Consider the following 19491-nt stretch of genomic DNA (forward strand, 5'->3'; position numbering starts at 1 on the left):
TTACAACCCAGTGTCAACTATCCAGAAAATCTGAGCATATTTTTTCGGGGGAAAATGGACATTCAATAAGATAGAAGATTTCCAAGCATTCATGAGGAATAAGCCAGACCTAAACAAAAAATTTGAAGTCCAAATGAGACACAAGAGAAGCCCAAAAGGGTAAATAAAGAGAAAATTTAATGGATACATTAAGGTAAATATGTTTATATGTCTACATGAAAGATAATTTCTGAGAAGTTTAATATGATGATGAGATATATATGATGATATATGATGATATGATATATATGTAAATATGATGATATGGAATAGAATTCTATGCATTATATGATGTTTATGCATATTAATGATATGTAAACAAGAGTGAAAGAGAGGGTTGCCCTGAGAGAAAAGGGAAGGAACAAATAGAATGGGGTAAATTATATGACATAAAGAGGCAAAGAAAATCATTATAGAGAAGGGAGTATAAGGGTGATGACAAGCAATGCTTAAACTTTACTCTCATTGTAACTGGCTCAGAGAGGAAAAACAAGTATACTTAATGGGTCATAAAATTCTATCTTACTCTACAGAGAAATAGAAGGGGAATAAGACAAAGGAAGGGGGAGGTAATAAAAGGGAGGAGAAAGTGTAGGGTGACAAAAAACAATACAGTGGTGAGGAGGAATGGAGAGAAAGAGAATAGAGCAGGATCTAAAGGAGATAATTCTATGGAGGGAAATACATAGTAATCATAATGTTGAATGTGAATGTGAATTTCTTAAATAATCCAGTCTCAGAAAATGAAATTAAACAAGCCATCAAGGAACTTTCTATGAAAAAATCCCCAGGGCCAGATGAAACATGTTGTTTCAAGCTGGAATAATGTCTCACTTTGACCTTTGTTCCCTCTGCCATCCTAGAATTTGACTTAATCCATTAATTTAAAGTTGTTTGGAGGAAAATATTGGGAGAGCCCAGGTGAGTGTTTTCTCTGTTCCTCTATATATATACTCAGACCTTGCGGCCTTGTTCTAGGCTTTCAGGTAGAATAATAATTCTCAAACTGTATCTCCTGGCTAAGTTTCTGAGTGAATAAAATACAGAGAAGGCATTGAATATTATAAACAGAGATAGATCCATCGTCTAAGACATAGTAAACAAATAATAAGTCAATTTTCTATCTAACAAAGTCTACTAAAATACATATGCATTTTCAGTGTATCTTTCTTTTGCCTTTTAGTAGTGTGGAGGTTACTTTACTATATAGCACTCTAATTAAAGAATATTTTTTGGCTAAATTTTGGGGAAAGGGCAGTGAATCCTTATTATTTCTTTAAAATTTGAATATATAAAAGAGTCTTCTCTTCAAAATAAATAGGTTTTCTTCCAGGTTAAGATGGCAGCAGAGTAAAAAGCAGCTTCTTAACCTCTCCTAACCCACACACATAGGACTCCTCAAGAGGACATAAAACCAAAGCTAGATGAACGAAGGAACCCCACAATAGGGTGCAGCATTGAACGTATGTGGGATCAGGGCATTTCCGTGCTATAAGGGGGTGAAATAGCTCTCATTAAAATATGAGCTGAGCAACCCCCTCCCTTCACACCAACTACAATGCCAAAGCCAGCACAAAAGAGTTAGAGCACATTTAGGGCATTCATTAAATTATTGGCAGCTACCTGGGATCACCACGGCCTGCTCCTGAGAGCAGCAAGACTTAAGACCCCAAGAGGCTAAAGAATGAGCAGACTTTAGAAACAGACCTTGAGTACAGGCATGGACACAGGCACAGACACAGACACAGATGCAGACCCTGAGCACAGGAGGGGACCTTGGGTGGGGACCAAGCATAGAGGGGTACCTGACTGTGGAAGTGGTACCCTGAAATTGTTAAAGGAGATTTGGGCAGAGAAGCAAGCAAGGGGACCACCAGGAGGCTTGACCCTGAGAAGAACTAGACTTGAGACCTCAGGAGTCTAACACATGCAGAACAACCCTGGGGGTGAGGATAAAGCTGGGAGGAACTCACCATGCTTTGACTCAGAACAAAACTGCTCCTTAGCTCTATAGGATAGGCAGAAACCCTGTCTGTCTCATCCAGACTTCTGCCTGAGAAAGAAAGAATAATAATTGCAAGCCAGTCACAAGAACCCCAAGAGAGAAAAATCAAGAAGAAAACTTTAACACTTGACAACTTTTACACAGAAAAATCCAGACAACAGAGCAAACAGCAGAGCAGAACAAACAAGTAATCACATCAAAACCTTCCCCCAAAAAAGAAAATTCGTCACAAGCTCTTTAAGAGTTCAAATCTGAGATCATGAGAAGATAGAAGAGATTTGGTGAGAGAAGTGGGAAATAGCTCAAAAGAAAATTAACAGGTTAAAAGACAGAAACTCCCAATTGGAGAAAGATGCCCCAAAATCAAACAAAATGATAAACAAATTGAAAACCAAAAATTAAACAGCTGGAAAACAGGATAGACCAAAGTGAAAAGGAAAATCATAGGATTATAACAAAAAACCAGTGTCTAAAGACCAGAATTGGGCAAGTAGAAGCCAATGATCTCTCAAGACAGCAATAACAAATAAAACAAAGTCAAAAGAATGATAAAATAGAAGGAAACGTGAAATATCTCACTGAGAATTTGACAGATCAAGAAAATACATTTAGAAGAGACAATGTGAGCATTATTGGTCTTCCTGAAAAAGCAGAAATTAATAGAAATTTGGATTTCATACTAAAAGAAGTTATTAGCAAAACTGCCCTGAAATTCTACAACAAGAGGGCAATTTAGAAATTGAAAGGATCCATAGATCACTCTTTACACTAGACCCAGAAAAGACAACCCCCAGGAATATAATAGCCATATTCAAGAGCTTCCAAGTAAAAGAAAAAATATTACAAGAAACCAGAAAGAGACAATTCAGGTATCAAGGAGCACCAATAAGGATCACACAGGATCTGGAAGCCTCCACACTAAAAGACCTCAAGGCTTGGAATAAGATATTCAGAAAGGCAAAGAGAACTGGGTCTACAACCAAGGATCACCTACCCATCGAAACTGACTATATACTTCCAGGGGAAAGTATGGGCATTCAACAAGATAGAAAATTTCCAAGTATTTGCACAGAAAAGACCAGGACTAAATGGAAAGATCGATATCTAACCACAAAAACCAAGAGAAACATGAAAAGGTAAATAAGAAACAGAGGGGAAAGAAAGAAAACTCTTATTTTTAAATTTGCCACTTTACGGGCTTTAATAAGATCAAATTATTTATATTCCTATATGGAGAAATGTTATGTGTAATTTTTAAAAACTGTATTCACTATTATAGTAATTAGAGGAATTATTTATAGGGAAAGGTTGGAGTGCTAAATGTTCTAAGTTGAGAAGGGGAGGGAAAGAGGAGAGTGAATAGTAGATGGCACCAGGAGAAACTTGAAAGAATGAGAAAAATAGGACATTCTATGCCACACAAAGAGGGCATGGGAAGGGGAAGGGATGAATACTATTATAAGAAGGGGAGGAAGGCAGCATTAAGAGGTAATATTTACACCTTACTCTCAGCGGATTTAACCCTGAGAGGGAAGAGTAGCTATATCTATTGGGATATAGAATTCTATCTAACCCTACTGAGAAAGTCAGAAGGGATTAACCAAGAGGAGCAAGGGAGTGGGGAGGTCAAAAAAAGGTAGGGGAGGGGAGGAGGAAGGGAATTTCTTTAGACCTTAAAAATTAAAAAGAGGGGAATAATAAGGGAGGCAGTGGAAAGGGAAGTAAATCAAGGGATGGGCCAAGGGGGGCTGGTCTAAAACAAATCACTGGTTTAAAAGGAAATAGAATAAGAAGTTTTCGAACTAGAAGGGGATAGCAAAATTTTGGGGAATACACAACTGATAATTATAACTCTGAATGTGAATTGGATGAACTTGCCCATAAAATGGAAGCAAATAGCAGAGAGGATTAGAAACCAAAATTCTACCATATGTTGTCTACAAGAAACACATATGAAGTTGGTGGGCATACACAGGTTTAAGGTCAAGGGCTGGAGCAAAATCTTTTGGGCCTCAAATGAGAAAAAGAAGGCAGGAGTGGCAATCATGATTTCTGACAAAGACAAAGTAAAAATATAACAATAAAATAGATAGGGAAGGTAATTACATCCTGATAAAAGGCAGTATAGACAATGAGGAAATAACAGTACTCAACATGTATGCACCAAATGGTATAGCATCCAAATTCCTAAAGGAGAAACTGGCAGAGTTCAAGAAGGAAATAGATAGTAAAACCATACTTGTGGGAAATCTAAATATTCCTCTTTCAGATCTAGATCAATCAAACCAAAAAATAAATAAGAAAGAATTAAGAGAGGTGAATGAAATCCTAGAAAAATAGATTTAAAAGATATGTGGAGAAAACTAAATATGGGCAAAAAATTAATACACCTTCTTCTCAGCTACACATGGTACATTCACAAAGATTGACCATGTAATAGGGCATAGAAACATTGCAAACAAATGCAAAAGAGCAGAAATAATAAATGTAACCTTTTCAGATCATAATGCAAATAAAATAATAATTAGTAAGGACACATGGACAGGCAAATCAAAAACTAATTGGAAATTAAATAATATTATTCTCCAAAACCAGTTAGTTAAAGAAGAAATCATAGAAACAATCAATAATTTCTTTGAAGAGAATGACAATGATGAGACATCCTACCAAACTCTGTAGGATGCAGCTAAGGTAGTACTCAGGGGGAAATTTATATCCTTGAGTGCATGTATTGACAAATTAGAGAGGGAAAAGATCAATAAACTGGGCATACAAATTAAAAAACTAGAAAGGGAACAAAATAAAAATTCCCAGCTAAAGACCAAATTAGATATTAAAAAAAATTAAAGGAGAAATCAATAAAATTGAAAGTAAAATTACTATTGAATTAATAAATGAGAGTAGAAGCTGGTACTTTGAAAAAAAACAAATAAAATTGACAAAGTATTAGTCAATCTAATTAATAAAAGAAAAGAAGAAAACCAAATTACCAGTATCAAAGATGAAAAGAGAAACCTCACCTCTAATGAAGGGGACATCAAGGCAATCATTAAAAACTATTTTGCCCAAATATATGGTAATAAATATGGAAATCTAGGTGAGATGGATGAATATTTACAAAAATATAAATTCTCTAGATTAACAGTAGAAGAAATAGAATACTTAAATAATCCCAAATCAGAAAAAGAAATTGAACAAGCCATCAAAGAACTCCCTAAGAAAAAATCCCCAGGACCAGATGGATTCATAATTGAATTCTATCAAACATTCAAAGAACAACTAATTCCAATACTATACAAACTATTTGACATAATAAGCAAAGAAGGATTTCTACCAAATTCCTTTTATGACACAAATATGGTACTGATCCCTAAGCCAGGTAGATTAAAAACAGAGAAAGAAAAGTACAGATCAATCTCCTTAATGAACGTAGATGCAAAAATCTTAAACAGAATACTAGCAAAAAGACTCCAGCAAGTTATCATGAGGGTAATTCATTATGATCAGGTGGGATTTATACCAGGAATGCAAGGTTGGTTCAATATAAGGAAAACCATTGACATAATTGACCACATCAATAAGCAAACCAACAAAAACCACATGATTATCTCAATAGATGCTGAAAAAGCCTTTGACAAAACTGAACATCCATTCCTATCGAAAACACTAGAAAGTATAGGAATAGAAGGACCTTTCCTAAAAATAATAAACTGTACATATCTAAAACCATCAATAAGCATCATGTGCAATGAGGATAAATTAGAAGCCTTCCCAATAAGATCAGGAATGAAACAAAGATACCCACTGTCACCTCTATTATTTAACATTGTACTAGAAATACTAGCAGGAACAATTAGAGAAGAAAAAGAAATTGAAGGTATGAAAATATGCAATGAGGAGACTACGCTATCACTCTTTGCAGATGATATGATGGTCTACTTAAAAAATCCTACAGATCAACTAAAAAGCTAATTGAAATAATCAACAACTTTAGCAAAGTTGTAAGATACAAAATAAAATGCACATAAAAATCATCAGCATTTCTATACCTTTCCAACACATCACAGCAACAAGAGATAGAAAGAGAAACACCATTTAAAATTACCCTAGACAATATAAAATACTTGGGAATCTATCTACCAAAATAAACACAGGAATTACACAAAAACAACTGTAAAACACTTTCCAAACAATTAAAACTAAATCTCAACAATTGGAAAAACATTGATTGCACATGGGTAGGATGAGCTAACATAATAAGAATGACCACACTACCCAAATTAACTTACCTATTTAATACCATAATTATCAAACTACCAAAAAACTTTCTTACTGAATTAGAAAAACATAAGAAAGTTCATTTTGAAGAACAAAAAATCAAGAATATCCAGGGAAATAATGAAAAAAAATGAAGGAAGGTGATCTAGCAGTACTAGATATTAAACTATACTATAAAGCAGCAGTCATCAAAATAATATGTTACTGGCTAAGATACAGAAGGGAGGATCAGTGGAATAGACTTGCGGTAAGTGAGGTCAGCAAGATAGTGTATGAGAAACCCAAAGAGCCCACGTTTTGAGACAAAAATCCACTATTTAACAAAAACTGTTGGGAAAATTGGAAAACAATATGGGAGAGATTAGTTTTAGATCAACATCTCATAACCTACACTAAGAAAAGAATGGGTGAATGATTTGAATATAAAGATGGAAACTATAAGAAAATTAGGTGAACATAGAATAATATACTGTCAGATGTATGGGAAAGGGAAAATTTTAAAACCGAGAAAGAATTAGAAATAATTACAAAATGTAAAATAAATAATTTTGATTATATTAAATTATAAAGTTTTTATAGAAACAAAAAAATGCAACCAAAGTCAGAAGGGAAACAATAAACTGGGAAAAAATCTTTATAACAAAAAACTCTGACTGAGGTGTAATTACTCAAATATACAAGGAACTAAATCAATTGTATAAAAAATCAAGCCATTTTCCAATTGATAAATGGGCAAGGGTCAGAAATAGGTAATTTTTCAGATAAAGAAATCAAAAGTATCAATAAGCACATGAGAAAGTGTTCCAAATTTCTAATAATTAGAAAAATGCAAATCAAAACAACTCTGAGGTATCACCTCACACCTAGCAGATTGGCTAAAATGAGAGAAGGGGAGAGTAATGAATATTGGAGGGGATGTGGCAAAATTGGGACATTAATGCATTGCTGGTGGAGTTGCAAACTGATCCAACTATTCTGGATGGCAATTTGGAACTATGCCCAAAGGTCTCTAAAAGACTGCCTTTTCTTCAATCCAGCTATAGCATTCCTGGGTTTGTACCCCAAAGAGATCATAGATAAATAGACTTGTAGAAAAATATTCATAGCCTTGCTTTTTGTGGTGGCAAAAAACTAAAAACGAGGGTATGCCCTTCAATTGGGGAATGGCTGAACAAATTGTGATATATGCTTATTTTGGACTACTATTGTGCTCAAAGGAATTCCACATAGGGGGCAGCTGAGTAGCTCAGTGGATTGAGAGCCAGGCCTAGAGACGGGAGGTCCTAGGTTCAAATCTGACCTCAGACACTTCCCAGCTGTGTTACCCTGGGCAAGTCACTTGACCCCCATTGCCTACCCTTACCACTCTTCTGCCTTGGAGCCAATATATAGTATTGACTCCAAGATGGAAGGTAAGGGTTTAAAAAAAAAAAAAAAGGAATTCCACATGAACTGGAAAGACCTCCCGGAATTGATGCAGAGTGAAAGGAGCAGAGCCAGAAGAACATTGTACACAGAGACTAATACACTGTGGTAAAATTGAATGTGATGGACTTCTGTACTAGCAGCAATGCAATGACCCAGGACAATTCTGAGGGATTTATGGAAAAGAATGCTACCCACATTCAGAGGAAGAACTGTAGGAGTGGAAACACAGAAGAAAAACAATAGCTTGAACACATGGGTTGATGTGGACATGGTTGGGGATATAGACTCAAAAAGACTACACCAATGCAACTATCAATAATATGTAAATAAGTCTTTATTAATACACATGTTAAAACCAATGGAAATGCACATTGGATATGGGAGTGGTGAAGGAGGGGTGAAGGGGAAAGTAAAAACAAGAATCATGTAACCATGGAATTTTTTCTAAAAAAATAAAATATTCAAATCTAAAAAAAAACAAAACAAGAAAGTGACCAATATAAAAAAATATTTTTCCATATTTACATGATTCATTTTCTTTCCCTCCCTCCTCCCAAAGGCAAGAAGCAATTCCACAGGGTTACACAAATATTTTCACTTGATACCTATTTCCATATTATTTATATTATTTTAAAATATTTAATCTTATATAGGGGGATAAAATTATGTTTTTTTTTTGTATTTGAATAAGGATAACAAGAATCTATAGTATCACTGAAAATATCTTCAGGATAGCTCCAGTAAGTAGCATACAGGATCACAGAAATGGCATGTACTCTCTCTTAGTGGTTTAATTTCTAAGGTTTTTAAGCTTTTTATTCCTTGCAATTTGGAGATAATGAGTATTAAGTACGAAGAAATGTACTAAAAACTTTATTCCAGGTATTTTGGGGGTGGATTCCATATTCAATAAATGTCCAGTCATTTGTGACCAACAGTTTTACCTATAATGATGCTCTTACTCCAGTATGCTTCATTTGCTAAAATATATTTTGGGGTTTATATTTGCAGTTTGGGAATATTTCATCTTTATTTTGTAAAGGAAACAAGGTTTGGGCATATACTTCAAGAGATCTGTTTGGATCTTCCTAGATATCTAGCAGATGCTAAAAATTTGCAAGCTGTAATGTTATGTTGCATAGTTTCCACCACTTCATTATATAAGCTGTGTTGATCAATAAGCCTGAGATTCTTGAGAACAAAAAATAAATAAATAAATAAATAAACAAACAAACAAATGAATAGTTTTAGGTGGCAATTTGATTATGTCAGAAATAGAGCTAAGCAAATATATAAGGAAATGACCTAAGCCATATATTTATATTGCTGTTTTGTCTCAGATTTCACATGAAAGATCATTCTTTCAAATATAATTATTATCAAATAATAATTATCATGATGCCAGAAAATTATATGAGATAATACTGGAATATACTCTTAATCTGGAAGCATTTCATCTGGAAGGTCACTCAGTAACTACATTCACTGCTCACTGCATAACTCAGATTACCCTTGGCTGAAGTGTGTAGCATAAAAATTCCTAGTCAAAATTAATTCAGTTCAGCTGTATGAGTGCCAAATGAACAAAGTAAGGTTCTTGGGGAATCAGCCACATGAAGGAATGTGTATGTTGCTTTTCCTAAAATACCAAATTCCATTAATGCTACTAAAACTTTTTTACTGGTGTTATGAAGTTGTCCCATTAAAAAAAGACTATAGAGGGGAGATGTACAAACATCTGTTCTTTAGGGAAGTAGGAGAATGCATTTGTGATTTTATTGGAAGAAGGAAATATATTGATGTGGAAAATCCTTCCTTCTAAAAATTCAGTTCTGAACCTTTCTAACCTAGAGTTTTTAAAAATTTCCTAGTTATTAAAACTTAAAATATATTTTAAAAAGGCAGAGTATCTGGTCTGGATGGATTTAATAAGCAAATTCTATGACATTTTAAAGGAATAATTGATTAATATGTGAATTAATAATTCATGTTTTCCTCTGTTTTTTTTCCCATTCCTTTCATTCTGCTTTATTGTTTCTTAATTTCGCATGAAATCATTAGTTTCTAGATGGTCAGTTATGATTTTTTAGGCCTGATTTTCCTCTGTCAGTTTTTGATTCACCTTTTCAATTGGCCCATTTCTTCTTTTATTACTTTATTTTTCTTCTCCATTTTTCCTCTGCCTCTCTTCATTGTTTTTTTGAAGTCTTTTTTGAGCTTTTCTAGAATGTATCCTGTGAAAACGGAATTATTCTCCCTTTTTTAAAACTTAGTCAGGAACTTGAAGATACTTTAGCTTTGATTGCAAGGAAGTTCACACTCTCAGAGACAGGAAGTTGATCACATAGGCACTGCCTTTTAGGCAGTGCCAGACAAAACAAGAAATTATGATTGGTTCCTGAGGTATGGCATGGAATGTTAGAGAGCTGCTGGGTGGAGAAAACTGCACCCAGGGACTGCTCAGTCACTTTTGCATTGCTGTCTTGCTTGGTTTGGTGTCACTGATAAAGTTTCAGTAACACTAGGCATGAAAGTATGTTTCAAAAGCAATTCTATCAGGACCCCTGGTGAGCAACTGTGGGCTGGGCTGGCCCAAACTGGGCCTCTGTGTAGGGAGGGCTCAAAAGGAGGGCTTCTGCCTTCATGCCTCTGACCTCGAACTCACCTCCAAAGACTGGACAGATGGTTGTGTTGAGAGCACTGTAGCATGTAGTCCTGGTGCCTAGAGACTCTCAGGGGCACCTCTCTTCTCACTTTATGCACCACCTACAGTATGCACTGTCCCTAATGGGAGAGGGCCCTGGATTACAAACTGAGGAATTCTCAGAGATCTCAGAGTTTGAGGAAGATGATACTGAGGTCTTATCTACATGCCTCAGTGTCACCCTGAGCTTCACCAGCACTGAAAATGGTGAGGATGAGGAGGAAGGGGAGGAAAATAGGGATCCCTAGAATGAGGGCCCTGGGGTCGATGGAGGATGGAGATTGGAGTCCCCAATCAGATGGGCCCCAAGGCAATAAACTGTAGGACTTCTGGAAAAAGTCAAGAAGTAACATGGCACTCCAAAGGCTGCTTTTTGAAGTGACCAGTGTCAACATCATCAATGAGTCACCTTCCAAGTGCATGCTCTACATCATCACCCTGATAGGCCCTGGGTCAAAGCAACATATGCCCACCTAGATTTCCTGGCTCCATGCAGACTTTGAATGACTACACCACCAATTTTGACAGCAGTTCCATGGTCCTATGGCTGTGGTTTCCATTCCCCGAAAATGCCTATGATGGAATTTTATTGCTAAGACCATTGCTCGATGCAGCAGAGCATTTGAACAAATCCTGGGGCATTTGCAGGCTGTCACTGAGCTTTGTCTGGAACTCAACCTCCAGAACTTCTTAATTCTGCCCCAGCTGAGATGGGTGCCAAGGCTTACTTGCACCAGACTCTACCATGAGGCACTTGGGCTCTGGCCTACAAAGCTAACTGGGCACTACAGTTGGTGCCCTTTGGACACTGTTGACATTAGTAGGCCTAGGTGTGTGCCATCAAGAGCTGGAGCAGCCTAGTGAGACTCTGTTTAGTTGTGAACAGGCTCTTCAGCTGCTAGGGGCTAGTTATTCCTATCTGCTGCTGGGAACTTTTTATTTATTTATTTATTTGTGTGTTTATTTAGTAAATTTAGAATATTTTTCCATAGTTACATGATTCATGTTCTTTTCTTCCTCCCTCCCATAGTCAATGAGCATTTCCACTGGGTTTTACATGTATCACTGAACAAGACTCATTTCCATATTATTAATATTTGCACTAGGGTGCTTGTTTAAACTCTACATCCCCAATCATAACCCCATTAAACCATGTGATTGAGTAAATGTTTTTCTTCTGTATTTCTACTCCCAGAGTTCATTCTCTGGATGTGTGTAGCATTCTTTCTCATAAGTCCTTCAGAATTGTCCTGGATCATTGCACAGGTGCTAGTACAGAAACCCATTACATTTGATTATGCCACAGTATATCAGTCTCTGTTTATAATGCTCTCCTAGTTCTGCTCCTTTCACTCTACATCAATTCCTGGAGATCATTCCAATCATGGAATTCCTCCAGTTCATTATTCCTTTTAGCACAATAGTATTCTATCACCATCAAATACCATGATTTTTTCATCCATTCCCCAATCGAAGGACATCTCCTCATTTTCCAATTTTTTGCTACTACAAGGAGCACAGTTACAAATATTTTTAAACACATATTTTTCTTTATTATCTCCTTGGGGCACAAACCAAGGAGTGGTATTGCTGAATCAAAGGGCAGGCAGTCTTTTAAAGCCCTTTGGGTATAATTCCAAATTTCCTTCCAGAATGGTTGGATTAATTCACAGCTCTACCAGCAATGCATTAGTGTTGCTGGGACCTTTCCTTGAGGCTCATGTTCACCTCTCCTGGAGGCTTAGCATTGACAAGCTCCAGTCAGAGGCCCAGCTCTAGGTGCTTCAAGAAGCTGGCCTCACCCCTATTCCACCCCCAGCCTCAAAGATCTGCTTATCAGGGAGGCTTTGGACTAAATGGCCTTTTCCCCCATCCTGACAGGGATGTTTGGTGAGAAGCTTTGGGAACAGAGACTGACAGGTATCCAAAAGGGAAAGGTGGGAAATAGATTGTATGATCATGGGATTTAGATGAGATCTTAGAGATTCTCTAGTCCTATGATTCCCAAACATTTTTGGTCTACCAACCCCTTTCCAGAAAAAAATATTACTTAGCCCCTTGGAAATTAATTTGAAAAAAATGTAATAGCAATTAATAGGAAAGATAAATGCACCTGTGGCCATCACTGCACCCCTGGATCACTGCAGCACCCACCAGGGGGTGGTAGTGCCCACTTTGGTAATCATTGCTCTAGTAAAATCCCTTTGGATCTATTTCATTCTCTTTAAAATGGCATATAACTTGCCCCAGGTTACACATGGTATTTAGTAGAAAGTCTCAAATTTGAACCTAAGTTCTTGGACCATAAGACCCTCATTTCCTTTCAGCCCCTGTCACCATTTTGTTATGCCCTTGACCAACCTAGCATATCTGTGGCCAGACTTACCTGTAGGTGGCAGTAATGGGGATTAGAGATGTCTAGTATATGTTTTTCAATCAAGGAGCAGGGTTGGACTCCTCCCCAGGCTAAGTCCATTGCCACTGATCCACCCATTCTCCCCTTCCCATTAGCTTGGAAGGATAGGCCAAAAGTGGTGGAGCAACTGCTCCAGGCAAAAAAAAAATTAAAAAAAAAAATATATATATATATGTATATATATATACATATATATGTTATCATTATTAATATATATTTTCATGTTCATCATGTTGTGAAACAAGATGCATGCTTCTTACATTAGAAGTGAAGAATGATATGCTTCAATGTGCTTTGCAGTGCATAGCTGTTTTTGTCATGAGTCAGCATTTCTCTTCAATATGAAAAAAATACTAGCTAATTAAAACTCAAAGTAAGACATATATAATTGGCAAATATTAGAAACCTTCCCCAAAATGCAAGAGTAAAGCAAGCATGCTTCAATTCTTTTCTGCTATTTGGTAACAAGCACAATAAAAAAGGAAATACATCAATAACAATAATAGATAACATTTATATAATGCTTAATGTATGCCAAGAACTTTATAAATATTAAATGATTTGATCATTACAACAATCTTTTGAGGTTAGATTTAAACTTGGGTCTTCCTCACACTAGACGTGTGCACACTAGAGGTGTTCTACCACTCTACCACCTACCTACCCTATAAATAAAAGCATAAAAAACTTGGCAAAGAGGAACTAAAGCTATCAAGCTACACCTTTTTGCTTAAGACATGATAGTATATTCAGAAAATTCTAGGGAATCAGCAAATACCCAAATTTAAACAAGTAAAGCTCCACAGTAAGCATTAGTAAAATATCAAGATACCCAATAAACCTAAGAAAATTAACAATGTTTCTATATAGCAATAAATTCTCAGAACTAATGGTAAAAAAGAAAAGTTCCTTTTAAAAGAACTATTAAGTACATAAATTATCTGAAATTGTATGTCCTCAAGTATAACCCAAAAGATTGATAACATTTTTTTTTGCTTTTGTTATTATTTCCCTTGTGCCCGTTGTAGTCTTTCATGTATTAGGTAGGTCATAGATTCATAGTCCTAGATCTGAAAGGATCCTCAAGCTGCTTTTTACAACAGAAGCCCAGAGTTATTAAATTATTTGCTTTGTGAGATAGGTAGGAAGCATAAGAGATGTGATTTAAACTTATGTCCTCTGATCCCAGACATAATGTTCCTTCACTATAATATCAGATCTTAAAGTGCTTAATAAATATTTGTTGAAATGAACTTCAGTACTTAACTAGTTGGTGACCATGACCAAGTCACTTAACTACTTTGAGGTAACAATTCTTCATGTATAACAAGGAGTAATTATACTGGTATTTCACAGATTTCATGCAAGAAAAGCACTTTGTAAACCTGAAATAAACATGTGAGGTAACAGAAATAATAACATTCATTACAAATGACTATTCCTTTAAGTAGGGAGGAAATTTTTCCTCTAAAAGAAAATTTAAAAATTTAAAGGAAGTAAATAAAATGATTTTAGCTTCATATTCTCTTGGTAAGAATCATCATTAGAGTGATATATACATACATACATATATATGTATATATATGTATATATACATATATATATATATAGGACCTGATCACAGTGAATAATGAATTGCATGTATTTGAATTCTCATTAATTGAAGGTATAATTATGTAAAATACTCATTCTGAATTTGAATAATGCAGTCTTTTCAGAGGATCCATTATTCGCAGTAATCAAGACCTCACTTATTGCTATCATCACCAAAGCCTTGCTTAGGCATCATCATGCCCATTGAGTTGCAGCTTTTTGGAACACAATGTGGTGTGACCATAATTCTGAGCATGCTATTTGCTGGCAGACTGACAGTTATTTTTTTTTTTAATCTGTATCTGTTATGAAGAAAAATATATTACCGTAGTGCTTTTAAACCAAGACCAGACATTTGAACTGTCATTTCCACCTCTGATTTCCATCAAGGTTCACAAAGCTTTTAGAGGCGCACTCAGTAATGTATCCTGCATATCAAGATCCACAAAAGGCAATGCTTCTGTTCTACAGCAGGGTGAGAGGCAGAGCCCTGGACTCTTTGTAGTCCTCAACCAGGGAGTTCAAAAGCATCAACAAAGGACTTTTATTCAGCCAAGGATTTTTTTTTCAATGACTTTTATTCTGAGTGAAATGTATTCAGCTAAGAAAGAATAGGAAATAGTGGTCTTAAAATAATTTCCATGGAAGAAACCAGATTTCAAATGATATAATGAACTAATGTGTAGTAACGATAGACATAATTAGCTCGGAGTATTTTATAAATATAGAAGTAATTGATCTTCATTTTATGTAACTCTTATAAATAGGAACATATAGATAAATGAATTTAGTTATTCATAGCAGTTTTCTGATACAGTCATGATCTATGATAAATCGTACTATACTGCATTATGTTGTACCAAGAAGTGAACGATTAGAACACTGGTGGGTACCATCTCCTTGATGTTCCAGGGTCTGAACTTTCTACAAGGGAAAGGTTGTTTCATTATGTAAGTGTAGAACGTCAACGAATGTAAAAATGTACATATATACATGTGTGTAGTATATGTATGTTTATACACATATGTGTGTATATGTGTATTCTTTCATATATACACATATATATTCTTTTCTATGTATGCAAATATATCTTTTATAAAACACCTTAATATATTATAGAGCTTAGTTTTACAAATCATTTTACATCCACTACCCCATTTGATTCTCTAAACAAGTCTCTGTAGTAATGTATTATCAAAATTTTATAGACTAAACATTAAACATAGTGAGGATCTTAGAGATGATCTATCTTGCTGAAAGTCACACCAATGGATTTGAAAATAAAATCTTGCTTGGATTTGAACAAATATCTTCTGATTTCAAGGTCAATACTATTTTCCTTTCATCAAACTGGTTTATAATCTCTAATAGGTTTAGTAAACAGATTACTATTATAGAATATTCAGGATTTGGGATTTGGGTCCTTCATTCTGCTATGGCTTTAGTTTGTGCTGATCCACACTCTTCCCCAGCATCCCTTGTGATTAGCAAATATCATGTATTTGCAAGTTTGCAGATCAGGGATAGGAGGGAAGTCTCTGGTCACAGCATTTGGACATCATTAGCTCTGACTTCGTAGATATTTATCAGTAACATCAGAAAAAGTGCAGTGTACTATTCTGTAATTATTAGCACAATGAATTAATATTAGCTACGTCATTTGTGTCTTCATTGCTAGTATTTTTTATTTTAAATATTGTGTAAGGATTTAATGTTTTAAAAGTAATTAGCTCATTCCATGTGTAATTGGTGCATACACTTGATTTCTTTTCTGCTTTCTTTATTACACACATCCTAATATTTCCCAAGTATAATATATGAAATGGAGCAAAGAGAACACAATGCCAATTAACCCCCTAGGCTTAACCTAAGTCTATCAAAACTGAGAATGGTACACAAGTAATCTGGTCAATGTGGGTCTCCATAGCAAATGTATTTACTCCTGGGCAATGGGAAGCTCTGGGGGCATCTTCTATTATTTATTTTGGCACCCTTGCTGTTTGAAGGCAGTACTTTCAAGGTTGAGTACATGCAGCCTGAGCTAATCAGCACTTAATGACATTGGGTTGTTATTCCCATAAGCCCTGCCCTAGCCTTCTTGAAATGGCAGAGAGCATGCAACATGACTGAGTTGGATGAGTTCACAGGCTGTCCATGGGGACTAGGCTACATTGCAAACTATATATGAGCTGTCCAAATGTTTGGTAGAATCAACTTTTGAGAAATAAACAGTATCTCCATTCACTGTTCATTTAAATCTTGAAAAAGAATATACCGAAGATTGGTAGTGGAAAGGAAATGAGAGGGGGAAAAATAACGATTTCTATAAGAAAGAGAAAATGAAAACAAAGTTGTTTAATTTTGTAGAAGTCACATACTTCATTTTCATCTGTAAAAATGTAAATGACAGATTCTTTTCTGACTACTGTACTAGCCTGGTAAGAATCAAATAAATAATGATCATAGAAAGGTTTCATAATCTAAATGAAAGAACATTCATGAAAATTATTATTAATATTTTATGAAGTAATGTGGCAAAGTTGGATAAAAGACTGATCTTGGAAACAGGAAGATTCCTTAGGAAAAGTTCAACTCCTAGTTCCTATATATAGCATCTGTACTGCCATGGACAATTTACTTTACTTTTATCCACATACAGGGAAATCTCTTAATCTATAAGCAATAGACCAGTTGCTTATCTACATTGCTAGAAAATGATTTCTACTCTATTAGTTTCATAGCCCTGTCAACACAAATGCATTTGCACACACACATAAACATGAACATAAATATATACACACTTGTGCGTTCATGCCTTTTGGTGGTTCAGGAGCTAGAGACCTGATTTGGTATCAGGAAAACTTCTAATACTTAGTAACTATATGACCCTACAAAAGTCATTTCACTTCTATCAAACTGTTTCCTCATTTGAAAAAAAAGAGGAAAAATATTTTCTACTCAAAGAGTATATTTTTTATAAATCAAAGGAGATAATACTTTATTTCACTTCACAAAAAAGGAACATTGTAAAACTTAAAGCACTCTACAAATTTTGGGTTTACACATGCACATATGTGTATAAATATGCAAAATAAGTAATAGTAAAATTTCCTATTAATTATTTTGCATATTTACACAAATGCATGTGCATATAGAAAACCAGAATTTGTAAAGTGCTTTAAGGTTTATAGTGTTCTTTTTTTTTGTGAAGTAAAATAAAGTATAATAAGAGATACAATCCAAGCCTTTTTGGTGTCCAAGAGGTATGTTAGGTGCCCACTGATTTCAGTTTAATTCATTATTTTCAGGTTCTTCTAATAGCAAATTTACCTTTGGTTATAATAGTACATTTACCATTGTGAAATGTGATAATCAATACCTCTCTATCTCTCTTCCACACAAATTTAACAGTCAAGACACACATACAGACACACACACAAAAACAACCCAAAATAAAATGTATGTAGTATGCTGAGGCAAACAGTTCATTCTTACCGGGAAAGATATTGGAGTCATTTTCCCATTCTCAGTATATTGGACAGAATAAAAGCTAAAGCTTCAGTGAGAGGATATCCTTTTCCACGATGTTTGGTCCTAGGGTACATACCAAGAAAGGACCAAATAGAAGCTATTGAAAGAGAAGTCACTTAAAACAATAGAGTAGCTTCTAGGAGATGATAATAATGATGAAAGTGAAGGAAGCTACAATGGATAAAGGCTACAACTAAAAAAAGACTGTCAGATGTGTATGAGATAAAAGGAGAAAAAGAGGAGAAAATGGTTTTGACAATGAAATACTAGGAGCTAAGAGGAATCTTCATTCCTTACCACAGAACAGAAATAGAACCAAACCACAGAGCAGACAGAGAGTAGCTGACTCTGAATTGGCCTTGAAACCTACAATTTTCATTTTCAATCAATCAATCAAACATTTTCAAACTATTGAAAAATTAACATTTGTGTCATCTTTTTTTGTGGACATGTGAACAACAATTTTAGGGAGTGGTGTCAATATGAGTAGTATGAGCAGTACTATCATGACATTAAATCAAATAATTATCTCATTTCTTTAAACTTTATTTTATTATTATTACAGGAATATTTCCAAATGAAATGTAAGTATTTCATATTCTGACTTTTCCAAATGTGTGGTAAGGTAGGTTCCCAACTCTTCAGAAGTACTTAATATAATGTGGGAAGGAAAGAGAAGGGAATTAAAATAATCCTCTCTCACCAATGGAAGTCTATCATTTATTGGGCTTACTGAGAAAGGCTTCAACTATTCAAATAACTCATGAGGCTAGATATCTTACTTCCTTAAGTCACAGGTCCCCTTCACTTCTCTTGCAATCATTGCGTCCACAGAACTTTTTTTTTTTAATAAGAAGCATGCAACTAGGAAATGTTTCCCAAGACACCTATATTTGTGAACTCTTGAAATTGGAAACTTTTGAACTTAGAGCAAACCCATTCCTTTTTTTAAAAAAAAAATTAATTAGTTATTTAAGAATATTTTCCCATGGTTACATAATTTATGTTCTTTCCTTCCCCTCCTCTATCTTTCCCTCCCATAGCCAAAGAGCAATTCTACTGGGTTTTACATGTATCATTTATCAAAACCAATTTCCATATTATTAATATTTGCAATAGAGTGATCAATTAAGGTCATCATCCCCAATCATATCCCCATTGACCCATGTGATCAAGCAAATGTTTTTCTTCTGTGTTTCTACTACCACATTTCTTGATATGGATAATATTCTTTCTTATAAGTCCCTCAAAATTGTCCTGGGTCAATGCATCGCTGCTAGTAGAGAAGTCCATTATGTTCAATTGTACCACAGTGTTTCAGTCTCTGTGTACAATGTTCTGTTGGTTCTGCTCATTTCACTCTTCATCAATTTCTGGAGGTCTTTCCATTTCACATGGAATTCCTCTAGTTCATTATTCCTTTTAGCACAATAGTATTCCATAATCAAAAGATACCACAATTTTTCATCCATTCCCTAATTGAAGGGCATCCCCTCA

General features: G+C 35.1%; 1 pseudogene; it reads left to right on the forward strand.

The window, feature by feature from the left end:
• Positions 1-12310, forward strand: part of LOC123249500 — a 48457-nt pseudogene extending 36147 nt beyond the window's left edge.
• Positions 12311-19491: the final 7181 nt, after the last annotated feature.

Source organism: Gracilinanus agilis, chromosome 1 (assembly GCF_016433145.1).
Source record: "Gracilinanus agilis isolate LMUSP501 chromosome 1, AgileGrace, whole genome shotgun sequence".
NCBI lineage: Eukaryota > Metazoa > Chordata > Mammalia > Didelphimorphia > Didelphidae > Gracilinanus > Gracilinanus agilis.